Source organism: Lactuca virosa, chromosome 6 (genome assembly GCF_052849685.1).
Source record: "Lactuca virosa cultivar CGN04683 chromosome 6, Lactuca_virosa_CGN04683_v6, whole genome shotgun sequence".
In the NCBI taxonomy this organism is placed as follows: Eukaryota; Viridiplantae; Streptophyta; class Magnoliopsida; order Asterales; family Asteraceae; genus Lactuca; species Lactuca virosa.
In genome coordinates this window covers 73773816-73791150 of record NC_136431.1, presented here as the reverse complement: position 1 = coordinate 73791150, position 17335 = coordinate 73773816, and the positions used below count along the sequence as shown (strand labels likewise).

General features: G+C 36.3%; 1 pseudogene across 1 annotated transcript; it reads left to right on the top strand.

The window, feature by feature from the left end:
• The first annotated feature begins 15666 nt into the window (after positions 1-15666).
• Positions 15667-17233, top strand: LOC145120863 (peroxidase 60-like; annotated as a pseudogene). Its single transcript, XR_013714405.1, has 5 exons — positions 15667-15746; positions 15779-15936; positions 16195-16374; positions 16475-16637; positions 16709-17233. The product of XR_013714405.1 is annotated as a peroxidase 60-like (transcript).
• The last annotated feature ends 102 nt before the right edge of the window (positions 17234-17335 follow it).

Sequence of the window (17335 nt, the reverse complement as noted above, 5' to 3'; positions counted from 1 at the left end):
GAAGTTGGCCGACATCTATTTCAGAGAGGTAGTGGCTAGGCACAGGGTGCCAGTTTCGGTGATTTTCGACAGAGATGTGCGGTTCACTTCCAGATTCTGGAAGAAGTTTCACGACGAGCTGGATACTCGTCTACACTTTAGCACCGCTTTTCACCCGCAGACGGATGGCCAGAGTGAGCGGACCATCCAGACTCTGGAGGATATGTTGTGGGCGTTTGTTTAAGACTTCAGAGGTAGTTTGGATACTTACCTTCCTTTAGCAGAGTTTTCCTATGCTTACCGTCCTCCCTTCGAGATGTTGTACGGGAGGAAGTCTAGGACCCCGATATGCTGGGGTGAGGTTGGGCAGAGGGTCATGGGGAGTACCGAAGCGGTACTCAAGACTATAGAGAGGATCCAGCAGGTTCGGAGCAGGCTTCAGAATGCTCAGAGTCGGCAGAAGAGTTATGCCGACACGCATCATTCGGACCTGGAGTTCCAGGTAGGGGATATGGTGCTTCTGAAGGTGTCGCCTTGGAAAGGCGTCATTCGGTTCAGGAAGCGGGGTAACTTGGGACCCAGGTACATTGGACCTTTCAGGGTTGTAGCCTGGGTTGGCAAAGTGGCGTATAGGCTGGATCTGCCAGCCGAACTCAGTCAGATTCACAGTACTTTTCACGTCTCCCAGTTGCGGAAGTGCCTGGTGGACGACTCGGCAGTGGTGCCTTTGGAGGATATTCAGGTGGATGATAGCCTAAACTATATTGAGCGGCCAGTAGTTATCCTCGACAGGAAGTCGAGGGATCTGAGTAACAAGAGGGTGGAGCTGGTAAAGGTGCAATGGCAGCACCGCAAGGGCTCGGAATGGACATGGGAGTCGGAGGACGAGATGAGGGAGCACTACCCCGAGCTCTTTCCGGATGCGGCAGCAGACTTCGAAGACGAAGTCTAAAATAAGTAAGGGAGATTTGTAACACACGGTTCCTGGTACGTATTTTAAATAAAGTAAACTCAAGTTTTACTCTGGGACTCGGCGAGTTGGACGCCCAACTCGCCGAGTAGACTCGACTTTGGATCGGCAGGATAACTAACCTACTCGACGAGTCGGCAGACCGACTCTACGAGTACGACTGTCTGGATGAAACCCTAGTATTTAGGGTTTTCACCCTATTTAAACAACTTATAACGCCCCAACATAGCCTCCATTGTTCCTCCCAACCCATAGAAATCCCTAACTCGAACCATAAGCCTCTTTTGACTGTTTTTGAGCTTTTTGGTGACTTTTGTGTGCATTTGAAGTTGGAAGAGAAGGAGGAAGCTTGGGAGTTCAAGTGGAAGCTTGTAGATCCAGAGGTTTTGCTTCATTCTCAGTTCATTCAAGGTAAAAAGCTTGAACCTTGACCATCTATCTCTTAGATCTTGTTTTGGGGCTATTTTCTACCCTTTTTTTATGAGTTGTGAAGTTATAATCGGATTTTGTGAGTGTGTTGGGAGTTACACTTCAGATCTGGAACCATTGACGGTTCCCATGGCATAAAGGTGCCAACTTTATGGCCATGGGAGACCCATGCTTCTTATATACCTCTTTTTATGGCTTTTGAGCCAAAAACCCCATGTATGGACGTCAAGATTGGAACTTTATGTATAAAATGGACCCTAGGAGGTCAGATCTATGGTTTTGATGCATTAAGACGCATTATAATCGACTGAATAGTTTTGGACAAAGAGGGACTCGGCGAGTCACTTGGGTGACTCGGCGATTCGGGTTGCATTTTCCCCCAATTGTTCTCGGGAAATGGTCTATGGTTGAGTGAAAGGAACACTCAGCCTGTTAGGGGTTTGTTATGGACTTGAAGCTCAAAGTACTTGGCGAGTTCAAGGCAATGTCCTAACTGTTGGGTTTTGAGCATTCTAACACTCCTATGGTGTACATACAACCCTATAAACCTTGGATCTATGTTTTCTCTATTATACATGCAAATATTAACTATTCCAAGGTTTCATCCTAACTAGCATATTATGAAGCACCTATACTACAAAGTTCTAGTTAGATGACATACCTTTTGATGTAGCTTGATGTCTTCAAGCTTTAAGAGCTTAGCCCCAATAGTGTGGAAGCCTCAAATGGAATCACAAATCACCAAAACACCTTGGAAGAACTTGAGAGAATATGTATGCACACTAAAATCGGCCCACTCTTATTTTCACACACTTGTGCCAATTTTATGAGCCAAGGACCCCTTTATATATTATGGAGGATTAGGGTTACATCCATGTAAACCCTAATACCCATGACCTTTCATTTACATAGGATCCGTGGGTTAAAAGCTTCATGGACCATCCATGAAAGCTTAGCCCAACCTAAATGAACTTGGCCCATTCCATATATATAAGAGTCCATATTTAATTAGTTTTTTTTTATCACTTAATTAATTCTAAATTAATTCTTGATCAATACTAATTAAATAATATGATTCCATATTAATATATTAGAACTTATAATATATTAATATAAATCATAAATATACTATTCTCAAAAGACTATCCATATAAATTGTGTCGGTGAAGTGCAACCCAAATGGACCATGCTGGGTCGGGTCAAGTACATACCAAATATAGTTATGGACTTAGACATTAATCCAACAGTCTCCCACTTGGATAAGTCTAAAACTATTATTGAGTATGACTACAAAACCTAACTGGCAATCGTAGCTCTTAAAGCCGCTGTCGAACTCTGACCTTGTCAATGACTTGTCCATTAGATAAGGGATCATATATATCCTCCATTCTAGATATCATATGGACTTAGACATGGATTATAATCATTCTCTCTGTCCATTTGTTGTTTCCCGATTTTCGATTTATGATGACTGACTGATTGAACAAATCAAATCAGTCCTGGCTTGGCCAAGCACTCACATGTGTCATCGCTAAATCATCGAGGGGCCCACAGATATCGCTTTTATCCCGAAGGTAAAAGGAATGTATAAACTTTGACTCATATGGCTTGTTCTACTACTTGTTGAATCATACACAAAGGCACGTTTTATAACATCGAGTTACCAAATGCGTTTTCGTGCAATCAATATATAACCAACTCATAGTAACAACTCATATCTCTAGGTTTGAAGAATATAAGATATTATCGTCTCATGATCACTCGTGATAAAATCCATTAAGTGATTCAAATGAGCGCGGGTTGAATCCAATACTCAGAACTTATGAGCACTCATGAGTGTTGTAGCACCACTTTGTCCACCAACTTGGACCTCTACAAACCAACCCATGACAGTCTTGATTCATATCTACTTCCAACATATGACCGACTGTGGATGGTTTGAATAACTTAATCATTCAGGAAGAGCGACTTGGTTATTCTGGAAGTCAAAACATGCAAAGTGAAACACAAGAATAAATGAATCAAATATGGTATCAAACCCTATGAATATAAATAAACACTTTTATTTATCACCATACTGATTACTCATTATTCATTGTTTCGGTTTTATCAACTTTATACTTGAATTAAAAACACTAGTTGTCCCATGCTCCAAGCATGTACACTATGTTTTTCTTAAACAATAGCTTTGCCATACACTAAGTATGCACTCTATGTTTGTCTATGATCCTTACTTTGTGAAATAAACCAATTGAACATAATTTCAATGATTCTAATTTCACACTCCCAAATCCTTATCGAAAAATATGAGAATTTCAAATTCCTATCAATTATCGAAATCTGTTTAGATTTTAAACTTATATGCACTGACCCTCCTGTAATGAATATGTACAAAGTCACAAAGACTTGTCAACAGTCATTATAAGGTATTCCAATGGAGATCAACTCCATGGAAACTAAGTCTCATATTCAAAGTACATTGCTTTGGACATGCTTCTTGCATTAAGTTTTATAATCTTACACAGATAACTTCCACCTATGGAGACAACTCCATATTCTCATTTTGACTATCACTTCTGAATAAGAGATGCCTCTTTTCAGAATATATCAATATGGTCCTTCCAAAATTAGCACTATACTTCCAACTGTCCCTGAGCAACCAATCTTTGGTAAACCTCAGATTGTCCTCGACAATTGCTTAATCATTTTAGTCATATCCAATTCTAGACCTTTTCCCTTCTTAATGCCTCTGGGCATTTGGAAAAATTTAGAAATGACAAATATTATAGCACATGCAATCGATCCTGTACCCAAAGCAAATGGTACACGATTCATGATGTCTCACATAAAGACATGATTCTAGACCAGTCTTTTGCTACAATATTTTTATTTGCCATGTTTTCAAAATTTGACTATGAAGAAGGATGCCGTAATCATAATCGAATTTTGAGAACGCAATATATAGAATTTCCTTAAGTTGAACCAATCCAACATGAAATTCATATATATATTCTTGACTAAAGATGATTAAGGTCTCAATCTAAGCCTTTAGAACTGAAATGAAGTATATCCTCTCCCTTAATTATAGCAAAACAACTTTTTCAATCCCTACAGCCTCACGAATTGAAACTTTTGTTTTCTATAATTAACATTGCTAACTTGCAACACTAACAATAATTATCATGCTCCTACTAACATGATGATTATTAGCATAACACTTATGCTCCCACTAGCTTTGACATGTACTCAGAAATCAGCTGGACTTCTAGAAATCAATACTTTATTGACTTTCTTACCAAAGTTCAGATTTCTGATACGAGATGCTTTGATAAAACTTTATCAAAATCATACACCTTTCCTTAGATAGCATGCATGTGTGTCTAAACAATTTCAGAACTATGAAAAGGGATGCCGTAATCATAGTCTCAATTGTTTAGACCTTTTGCCATTTGCTTCAAATCTACTAGGTGGAAGTGTTTCCTCACCATCATTTTCATGAATCGGAGAGAAACCTTATGACCCTTAGATTTTATGGTGTATCTGTTCTTATCCATGTGGATCGTCAAAACCATAGTCACAAGACAAGGATAATGACAAATCCAAACTCATATGGACTGAACTTATGCAATCTTAACTTCTTGCCACCTGGCAGTACAGGGCCTGCCATTGCTTCCAAGTTGTTATGCAACCAATTGAGAACTTTCAGAACTCCTATGCAAAGCCAACTTTAACTGGAATGGGCACAGAATATGTCAACACGATAGGTTATAAACCTCAAGTCGTGTGCTAGTGAAGAACCTCAGGTTTTATTCTTGATTAGTTCTTGAAATTCTTTTTAGGATCTTGAAGACTCCCACTATCCTCTTGACATATAAGACTATCTTGCCAAATATTCAAGAGATAGTGCGGATTCTTTATCAAGACAAACACTTCACACAATTGGCCTTAGTTGGTCTTTCTTTTATCCAAAACATCACAACTTACCAATTTCAAATGTACAAGAGTAGGACACTTTTACTCTTACATTTGACAAGTGTTTTAAACCTTTCTTTAAGATATGTCACTCAAGTTACAATCTTGGAGTATGACTCTAAGAATTGTTTTGGAACGAAGTATGACTCATCTTCCTGATCTAACCATTTCAACAATTCATGACTCCTCTTCTTAGTCATAAGATTGCACTAAGATGACCTTTAGAGGACTAATTGTGATATGATTTCTAAATCATTAAGATGATCACAAACATGATACCAAAGTACTCTCCCATCTTTTCAGATTTGAGAAACTTTTATCTTTCTGCCTAATTTGATTCTTCCCATTCGTTCTGCTATACATTGAGACTTTTCCAATATTTTAAAATTATACTTAAACTTGTAAGTATAACCATATTTACTAAACTTTAGTAAATCAAATAGTCTTAACGAGCTTTGTGGTGGACATGACCAGTGCACAAGAATGTGTACTCGATCCCTTTAGTCCTTCACTTGACTCACACATCCATGTGAACAAGTAATTAGTCTTGATTTTCCAATGCTTGAAAGTTCTCATTCATCATACTATTCAACTTGCATGATTCCAAATTTCGGTCAAATTGAAACTTGGGTGATGAGGAACTTTCCTGATTTGGTAAATTTAGACACTACCACAAATGAAAGAATCAAATCCATTTTCCAATATTGCTGTCAGTGGAATCATATAAGCAACAATTTTCCACAAATGCCATTGTAAGGATACTTCAAATAAATAAAATTAAACAATTTTCTTTTATTTTAAAACTTTGCGGAAAAACTTATCCTTACAATCCACATGGAAAATTGTTGTTATCTATTCCTTAGCAATATATCATAACTTCTTAAGCAACGGCTCAAAATTCTGATGCGATCGAAATCGACCTTCGCGATCAGAATCAGCATATACTTCCTTTAAGATTTCTCTCTATTCTTTGATTCTTAAAACATCAACATGTGACCCAGTCACATCATGTAATGAGGATCTCAGAATAGAACTTAACAGAGTTAGATAATGAGCTCTACCTGATGTAGAGTCATACTTATTGACTTTAACATCCTTAGGTAAATTTGGCAGCTTTGCAATCAACGCCCCTTCCTTTGGCAAAATAAACATATGGACCCTTTGGTAATGGGACTATCGCAGACTTAGCCTTTCTCTTTACCATTTGGTCAACCGGGTTGACTATGGCCAATCCCTTTCCATTGGGAAGAGAATGCTTTTTCTGGATTTCCAGTGTCACCATTGTCACTATCCATAAAGTTTTTGGGAAAGTTGATCTTCTAATCAAATTTGCTTTACTATCGTTCCAAATCATTGCTGATTCAGCAGCACCAAGCAAATAGATATGATCATTAAGGTTCATGTCATAGTCTGTTTCATAGTAGTCCCAAAGGAACTCACTATGTGACTTAGAAAGTGATTGAACATCCAACTTTCTCAAGACTTTGACACCCAACTCTCCCGGCTTGTCAATATGTGACTTCATCTCTAAGATGTGATCACACATAGACCTTGCTTACCATTAGGGCTTGAGTGACCTTGAACTTGTGGGTTAGGGAGAATAATTGGAGGAGGTGGAGGAAGAGAAGTATGACTTCCATGAGCCAAACTCGGGAAGTCATATTCATTAGGAAAGCTTGGTTTGGGAAGATTATTGTTTTCTAAACCAGACATCAACAATGGGAGAAATTCACGTAAAGTTGATTTAAGTCCTTAATATAACACCCAATATGATATATTAAGGCTAGGACCCAACAAACTATTTTATAACTTGGAAGAGGGATGCCGTAATCCAAGCTATAAAATATTTGAAGGTAGGTGAATGACGATTCACCAATTTCCACCAAGATAAACGAAATGTATTATTAGGTTTTGAAACTCCTAGATTCTTTTGAGATTCATTGAACTTTTCAATGGCATGTTTCAATCTCGAGTGTGCCCTTCAGGTTTTGTGACTGGGATGCCGAGGATCACAAAACAAGGTGTGAAGTAACCATGCAAATATACTTGGTACCCTTAATATTTACCCCTCAATCGATGTGCCGGTTAACCACACACGCTCCAACGATACTATGATAAACATTAAGTTACCATTTGCCTACCTTGTTAAGTCCAGGTTAGTGTGCCGGTTAACCACACACGCTCCACTAACAGCTTAAACAAAGTGCAAAGTGTAATTTCATGGATTAGCACCTTATTCACATTTTCCTAAGTAACTAAGATTGGGAATTTATAAGTGTTTAGTTACTTATTATTTATCATTATACTTATAATGAAGGGAGAATTATAGTCCTTGTCCTACCTGTTTGGCTAACGACCCTCCACCGGTCAAGGAAGCGGTGAGTGAGAGTGGACACCCATTAAACTGCCATTTTATAGGCAGTAACCTTATACCCCCCTTATAGATCGGCTTCGTGAATGAGGCCTACTAATGGTAAGACAACTTGCTCTTATACATATAATATATTAAACTTTTAATATTATAATAGTATAAGGGTGTATTTTAGACATTTAAAATACTTGGTGGTTTAATCTATTAATTAAACTAGACTTTTAATTTAATTAAACTCAAACCATATATTTATGGATTAATAATACTCTTTTAATTAAACGCTTTAATTAACTATTAATAAAGTCCTAAAGAGTTAATTTGAACTATTCAACAAAACATCATAATTCCAATTATTAAACTCAAAATTAAAACCATTAAATTAATTGTTTAAGTTATGAACCCAAGAGTTTTAGAATTCAATTCTTTTTTTCATAAAAAACTTTTCTCAAATTCCAAAACTTGAGGGCAAGTTTTGTAATTCTTGAAAACCTTTAGATTCCATAACTTATGGAATTAATGGTGTTTTATGATGAAACTTTCCATGTTCCATAACTTAAGAACAAGTTATGGAATTCTTTAAAACATTAACACCAAATTTTGTAACTCCATAAAAACTTTGAATCAATTTTTTTTTTTTTAAAAAAAACTTTCATATCCATAACTTATGGAAGTTTCAAAAACCCTTAAGATCACAACTTTAAAAAAAACTTTTGAGCTTCAAAATTTTATGACAAAATATATAACTCCTTAAAACATTTAGATCAAACTTTTAAAACTAATAAAATAATCATATCATTTTATCTTTTACTAAATTTGACCTAATTCAACTCATATAACAAATGATTCAAATTTTACAAATAATTCGTTTTTCACAAAACAAGTAATTATCTTAAAATTTGACAAACGTCATGTTTTTTTTTCCTTTTTTTTCAACTTGAAAATAAAATATTTACATCAATATAACAGAAAACAACCCATGGCTCTGATACCACTGTTGGGTTTTGAGCATTCTAACACTCCTATGGTGTACATGCAACCCTATAAACCTTGGATCTATGTTTTCTCTATTATACATGCAAATATTAATTATTCCAAGGTTTCATCCTAACTAGCATATTATGAAGCACCTATGAAGCACCTATACTACAAAGTTCTAGTTAGATGACATACATTTTGATGTAGCTTGATGTCTTCAAGCTTTAAGAGCTTAGCCCCAATAGTGTGGAAGCCTCAAATGGAATCACAAATCACCAAAACACCTTGGAAGAACTTGAGAGAATATGTATGCACACTAAAATCGGCCCACTCTTATTTTCACACACTTGTGCCAATTTTGTGAGCCAAAGACCCCTTTATATATTATGGAGGATTAGGGTTACATCCATGTAAACCCTAATACCCATGACCTTTCATTTACATAGGATCCATAGGTTAAAAGCTTCATGGACCATCCATGAAAGCTTAGCCCAACCTAAATGAACTTGGCCCATTCCATATATATAAGAGTCCATATTTAATTAGTTCTTTCTGATCACTTAATTAATTCTAAATTAATTCTTGATCAATACTAATTAAATAATATGATTCCATATTAATATATTAGAACTTATAATATATTAATATAAATCATAAATATATTATTCTCAAAAGACTACCCATATAAATTGTGCCGGTGAAGTGCAACCCAAATGGACCATGCCGGGTCGGGTCAAGTACATACCAAATATAGTTATGGACTTAGACATTAATCCAACACTAACCACATGAAGACGGACTCGACAAGTTCAAGGATGAACTCGGCGAGTCATAGACTGAACACCTTCATATGGATGAAGATGAACTCGACGAGTTCAAGGACGAACTCGGTGAGTCGGTTGAAGATAGTCTGATGTGTTGTTGAAGGCGAACTCGTCGAGCTCTTGCTAGACTCGACGAGTAGGGACGGGATGGTAGCATTTTGTGGACATGGGGACTCGGCGAGTTGGTGGACCAACTCGGCGAGTCGAGTCAACCAGATGTTGACTTTGACCAAGGTTTTGACCTTGACTTTGACTTGGACTTGAGTGACACTTGTAAGGGTTATGAGTATGAATTGATAACGTAGAAAAGTTGTCGTGTAGGGATTGATGAGTCAAGGAGAGTCGATTTTCACACCAAGGACAGTGCAGACACTACACGACATTGAGGTGAGTTACCTTCCAATAGAAGTGGGTCTAAGGCACCAAGGTCGACCCACTAGTAGTTGATTACCATTGAGATGATTGTCTTTGTGATAATTATCTGGTTTGCTATTACTTGATGTGTTCTATGTGCTAGTATGGCATGTTCTATGTGATAGTGGTAGTAGGAGTGGAATAGTTCCCCAATTCGGTCGTTAGGACCGAAGGGTAGGTCGGACACCCCAGATCTTTCTGACAGCATTATTATGATATGTTATTATGTAATAGTAGTAGGGGTGAAATAGTCCCCGTGACCGGGTGAGATAGACCGGAGGGTAGGCAGGCACCCCAGAATGGCCTGACATGGGTAGGCCAGCATCCCAGAATGGATTGACATGGGTAGGTCGGGCACCCTAGAATTGCCCAACAGTATATATCATGAATGGTATATGGTATGATGGGGGAACTCACTAAGCTTTGTGCTTACAGTTTTTAGTTTTTGTTTCAGGTACCTCTTCAACTATGGGGAAGGAGCCGGCAGGGTAGCAGCGCATCGCACACACATGATTTCCGCTTTGAGAATCCTGGGATTGTACTCTGACTTTTTACTATTTGATGTTATGGTTTTCGAGACTTGTGATTTGTGACTTGATGTTTTGAAATGATAGTAACGACGTTTTTTTCGTAAACTATTTTTATAAGTAATGTAATTAAACAAAAAAAATTGGGTCTCGATTTTGGGATGTTACAGTGTATTTCGAAATAGTGAATGCATGTGTATTTAGTATATGTTTATGTGTTTTTTGTAACAATGAATATTTATATGTATATGTGTATCAATGTATGTGTATTTGGTATATGTGTATGTGTATGTGTATTTGGTATGTTTATACGTGTGTTTGGTGTGTATATATATATATATATATATATATATATATATATATATATATATATATATGCAAATACAAATTAATATATGTATAATATATGTATATGCGTATATAATATATGTGAAATAATCATATCCTTAGATACTTGTTAATTTGTTCTGACTTAATTATGCAAGCTCTCACAACTACATAATAAGTAATATAATGATATAATAGAAAAAAAGTAAAATGCTATAAATAATAAAAAAAAATTGAAAATTAAGATGTTTTTAATACAAAAATAAGTTAAAATTCTATTTGTTTATGTGTCTTCGTTTTAATCATCATGAGCTTAGAAATACCCATCCGAAATTGATTTAGAAATTAATTTCAGGTTGTCCCCGTTTTAGGAGAGCTTTTTGAGTACTTCATATATTTAGGATGTGAACAAGTATTATATGATAGTTTGTTTATGAAAAATTTGGTTCTCGTTTTCTCTTTGCTCTTCGAGTGTGTGTGTATGTATGTGTGTGTGTATATATATATATATATATATATATATATATATATATATATATATATATATATATATATATATATATATGTGTGTGTGTGTGTGTGTGTTTGTGTGTCTATGTGTATGTGTATGTGAATATGTATAGTAAATAAATAAATCATAATAAGACTTATCATCCTCCTCGTCATGGCCACGACCTCCACCTAATGGAGGTGGTGGATCCTCAATCCTCACATCCATTATCACAATAGCCCTCGGCACATCACCACACTAGCCATCATATAAAACAGCACAATCTAAATAAACATTAAAGCCTGAAAATTTATACAATATACAATACATGAATACAATATGAATAAAATTTTCTAATATATTAGGAATCAAAATAAAATTTTCAATTATAAATACACATTACAATTAGTGTCTCAATCATATACATATAGGGTTTCATTACATAGGAATTTTTTTATTTAGACTCTATTTGATATACTTAATGTCTCTTTCAGTATCATAATCAAGATCTTTCTCATAATAATTAGTCTCGCAATAAGAAACATCATCGACTTTAGTCCTTGGCTGAGGAACTTCACTTTCACTCTCGCCTACAACATCAAAATCATAATGATTAAAATGAAGACATGTAATGTAACACCCACTTCCTATGTATGAGTTATTTATCAAGTTTATTTATTTCATATCGGGGAAAACAATTTTTGATAGTTCACGAAACGAGTCTTGGTAGGCGCGACGCGAGCCATGTCAATAAGTAGCGATGCGACCAAGAGCTTGGTCACGATGTGACGCTGCTTTGTGCTCAAAACCCTAAATATTGGGCCTTGGGACCTATATAAAGGCACTTACATTTGTGGTTTTTTGTCATCCTCAGCCTCTATTCTCAAACTCGTAACCCTAGTCTCCTTGGTGCATGGTGTGATCTCTTCCACCTGAAGTTTCCACCTTCTAGACCCATCATAGGAATTGTAAGTTATAAAGTTCTATTCTTTATTCTGATTCATACATAGATCTAAGCTTTAGTTGGGTTTTTGGTTAATTTTGGTCCTTTAGACTTGATTTTCTTGGAGTTTGATCAACTCAAGAACCTTAGGGTGGATTATGAGTTCATTTCTAGTAATTAAAGAATATAATAGATTGAGTTCATGGGATTTCTTTTATACATGCACAAGATATTGGTCTTTTAAGATATTTATGAGTTGGGGTTTGAGATTAGTTTGGTTGAGTCATAGATCTGGATAAAGTTGGAAACATTGTCCCTTAAGATCCTAATTTTACTCATATATGAAGGTTACAATTGTTATCTGGAAGGATTAAGCATTTAATGGAATAAGTGCATCTGCCAGAAAAGCATGACACGAGGTTTGAATAGAATTTGCAGTTATTTTGTCCTCTTGTGTCCATGACGTGAACAAGAGCTGGTTCGCGACGCATTGATTGTTGACTGTTGACTATATTAATTTAACGTTAACTTTTTGGTCAATTTGACTTTTGGTCAAACTTGATGGATTTTAGCAACAGACTGATGTTTGGCCTCTGTTTGATTTAGGTCGTTCGTGTAGCTAATTCTCTAGGACTCGTGTGAGTGTGTGATTTCAACTCTTTAGATCTAGGTGAGTATTTTTACTATACTATATGTAACAATATATGTCCTTTACATGATAGGATACATGTATTGTTAGTCAACAAGTCGACTATATTTTTTTATGTGTATGTTGATTGCTTGATTTTATGATACTTGCATGTGTCATGGTTGAGGGGCTGATGGTGGAACAACGTTAGGCTGTGAACCTATATACCTACTCTTGATGACGGAACGATGCTAGGTTATGATTTAATTGTTGATGATGGAAAGGCTCTACGGTGTGAGTAAATTATTGATGATGGAATGACGATGGGATGCGAGTCAGTTGTTCATGGCGGAAGGGTGTCAGACTGCGAGTCAACTATTGATAATGGAACGGTGTTAGGTCGCGAGTCGGGTGGAATGACACGATGTCGTGAGTAATTCCTTATATTCATTGTACGTGTATTGATGTATGTACTTACTGTTTTTGGTTAAATGTTTTTCAGGTAGTTCGGTTGACAAATGGAATGGCCCATTGTGACTGTACCGCAATATCGATGATGATTTAATGATGTAGACTTATGTTATTTTTATGGTAATTTTGATACGTTGTATGATATGGTTTGGGTGATGTTAAAACAATTTGTTACTTGGATATTTTTTGAAAAGTGGTTTTGGATGTTTAACTTATGTTTTTTTAAAGAAAATTTTGGTTTGAAATTCGGGATGTTACCTGTAAATTAAAACTCAATGATTTAATGTAATAGAATACTATGGCTAGTCAGCTAGAAAGTCATTTAATATAATTTATTATTTACGGCTTTTTCTATTATAACATTGTACTTTAAGTATTATGTTAATTTTTTTATGTGTTAATTACTTAATACTATTTTTTTTTCTTTTATGACATTGTACTTTAAATTATAACATCCTACTTTTTTATTTTTCTAATATCTCAATAAGTAATTAATCTATTTAATGAAGCTATTACAATCTAATTAAATCAATACAATAACCATCATATCTAATAGAATAAACACATAATAACATCATCAAGACCCTAACAATTAAGTCTCAATAAAAACATTTTTAGACTTGTCGAATTAAGTCATTAACAATTAAATCCTTAACAATAACTACTTGTCAGTTAAGTACATATAACATAAGTTCTTAACAAATCATTTAGCACATTCCAATCATCTTGATACAACAAATTAGTAGCATCTCTTCCTTAAGCATTTTCCAAACATATTAAGCACTCTGAAAGCATATTAACAGGAGATTAGAAACATCTCTTGATTACACACTCTCCAATTAAGCATGTTAAGACATGTCCGTAGCTTATCAGTAAAATTGAGAACATGAAAGCGGTGGTGCTCGTTAGACTGTCGATGATGGTCCGATAGGCATAACAATCGGTAATCGTGGTTGAAAACGAAGATGGCATGCGGCAGGAGGGGTGGCAATTGTTGTAGGTGATGTTCCTCGGTACTAATTGTCGTCGTAGATTGAGAGAAACAAGTGATAACTGGAGATATATAATGTAGGTGGTTCAAGGAGATGATGGTTGAAACCGGTTGTGGCAGGGGGTGGCTGTTGGTGGCGTGCTAGCGTTGTTCACTTGTTTGGTCTACGTCGTCTTCGGAGAAAGCAATATTTCGCTCAAAATCGTCGGGAAGTGGATAGAGAGGTTAGATGGGTTACTAATCTGGAAAAGAGGGATAGACATCTAAAAGGGATAATGATTTAGCGGTGACAATTGGCTAATCTCGGAGAGAATAATGAGTGCTCATTTTTTCGGCTATTACCGGTGACAATCGTCGCCGCTATTGAGATCACCACAAATAATATAATACGAGTACCATTGTATCTACATGTTTAATCAACCGATAGTGTTATTCTGTAATAGATCCGAGATCAAACTGATCGGGGTTAAACGGCGTTAGCGGTGACATGAAATGCGAAGAATTGGTTATCATCACCACTGTAGTTGGCGTTGACAGTAAGGACATCGCAGCTAACACTTTCTTTTCTTGTGGTGGCTTACGGCAGAAATGCGGAAGCGCTTATAAATCGACAGGCCAAACACTTGTTTGTGTTTTTTCTCGCAAGAATTAATGTACAAACAAGTAGCAATGCATTACTGTTCACCACTTGTTAGAGATACTGATGTCAACTCACGTGATGAACTAGTTGATAACCGATATGTGCCACTCTAGTACTCTACTTTGATACGAAACACTCAGAAAAAGAACAAGGACACGCACAACGATGTAATAAATCTTAAATAAAATACATACTTGAAATAAATAAAACTCTTTTAATAATATTAGAGGATCCAAAATAGTGAGTTTAAAGGCAAAGTTGAATGAGGTGGCAAGTCCATGTATGAAATTCTACCATTGTGAAATGCCACCTTGGCATTTAATGGATTTGGAGTTCAATGATCATTAAACTCTTCAATGGGAAAAAAGAAAGTTTTTAAATCTTAAATATTTACTATAAATTAAATTTTGTAACATTCTATTAAACTTTGTAAAGTTCAATGCGTTGTAGAGAAAAAAATAATAAAGTTGTATAGATTGTAGAAAGATGATTTGATATTACATTGAACTCTGTGGAATTCAATGCATTGAGGATGTCTTTACTTTGAATGAATAAATAAAAAATTTAGACTCAAACAATGATGCCCACACGTCTCCCCTGCCTAATGTACAAGAAGACCAAAGTCGTGAAAGCCATTGAAGCAGTAATATCTTACTTTCTCATCCTTATAAGTATCCAAGAATCATTTATTGTTCATCACCCTAATTCGTTTAAGAACTTGAATACAAAAAAGTCGATGACAGATAGTAAATTAGTCACATTAGCAGTAGGGGTCATATTCTTCTCTTCAACCTCGCTGGTCACTTCTATGGTACTCTCGGCTATAGTGGTCTCGGATATGGTGGTCTCCGGTATGGGTTCTACAATGGCATATGCCGAGCTTCCAATGTTGAAGATATCGTAAGAAGAACAGTCTACTCCAAGTTCCTCACTGACAGAAAAATTGCTCCCGCGCTCATTGCAGTTCTATGATTGCTTCGTCGATGTAAGTTTCATATCATAATTGACTTGTACATTCTTAAAGACCTCCAACTCTATCTATTGGTAGTGGTTTGGAGCTGTTTGTCCCTCTTGATTATATCGGTGTCTGTACCAGGTCGTCATGCATGCTTGTTTTTAGTTTTTTAGTCTACTCCTCCCAGCTGCTTGCAACCCGAGTTACACGAAGAAGAATTTATGCATGGTTTAGTTTTACGTTTCTGAAAAACTAACCATTCTAACTTTAATTTTCATGAATCAAAAGGGCTGCGATGCTTCCATCCTACTAGACGGACCCAACACTGAAAAAATCGCACCCCCGAATTTAAGCGTTTGAGGCTATGATGTCATTGATGCTGCCAAAGCCGCGGTGGAGAAGGTTTGCCCAGGAATTGTTTCTTGTGCTGATATAATCGTTATGGCAACAAGAGATGTCGTGTCCTTTGTAAGAAATGTTAACTTTTTGTCCATTTACCAATATTAAATGCCCTGGACTCCATGGAACTCTTCCTGCTTATAATAACAATAACACAATGTAAATGTAGAGTGGTGGAGCGAGATACAGTGTCACAACAGGAAGAGGGGATGGGCTTGTGTCTCTTGCACAAAACGCTTTAACAGTCCCACCTCCTACTTCATCAGTATCAAGTGTCATTCGAGCTTTTGCTCTCAAAAGATTCACAGCCACCGACATGATCTATCTCCTTGGTAATTCAACAACTTATTATCGGTAGTAAGTTATAACATCAAATTTTACTTAACGTGTATGTAATGTGCAGGTGGTCACACTATCGGAATCGCTCATTGTGCACTGTTTAAAGACCGTCTTTACAATTACAAGAACACTGGAAAACCAGACCCGTCCATGGATTTATCGCTGTTATCATCGTTGAGGAGTAATTAATGCCCTCAGAACACGACAGCGGATCCCACTGCCAACTTGGATCAAAACCCTTTTAGCTCTGCAGTTGTGGACAAATCTTTCTACAGTCAAATTATTATGGGTAGAGGAGTTCTTCAATTTGATCAAGATTTGGCATCAGACCGCCTCAGCAAGTCCACGGTTGCAGCCATTGCGCGCTCCTCCGATTTCAATGCCTGGTTTGGTCAGGCCATGTTTAAGTTGGGTGCCACCCAAGTTCTTACAGGGAAGCAATGGCAGATTAGGAAATCATGCCGAGCCGTCAACCTGCCAACTTTAACTTCTTTATTTAATTGATTGAAAGGATTTTTAAACATTTTTTATATTTCTCCTTTTGTTATACATATATTGTTGTCGGTTTACTCACATGATTTTTTATTTTTATTGAGCTATGTATTTAAGCGATTAAATATGTATTTGTTTGACTGTGAGAAATTTTGAAATTTGTATCTAGATTACTACTTTCACTACAAGAATAAAGACC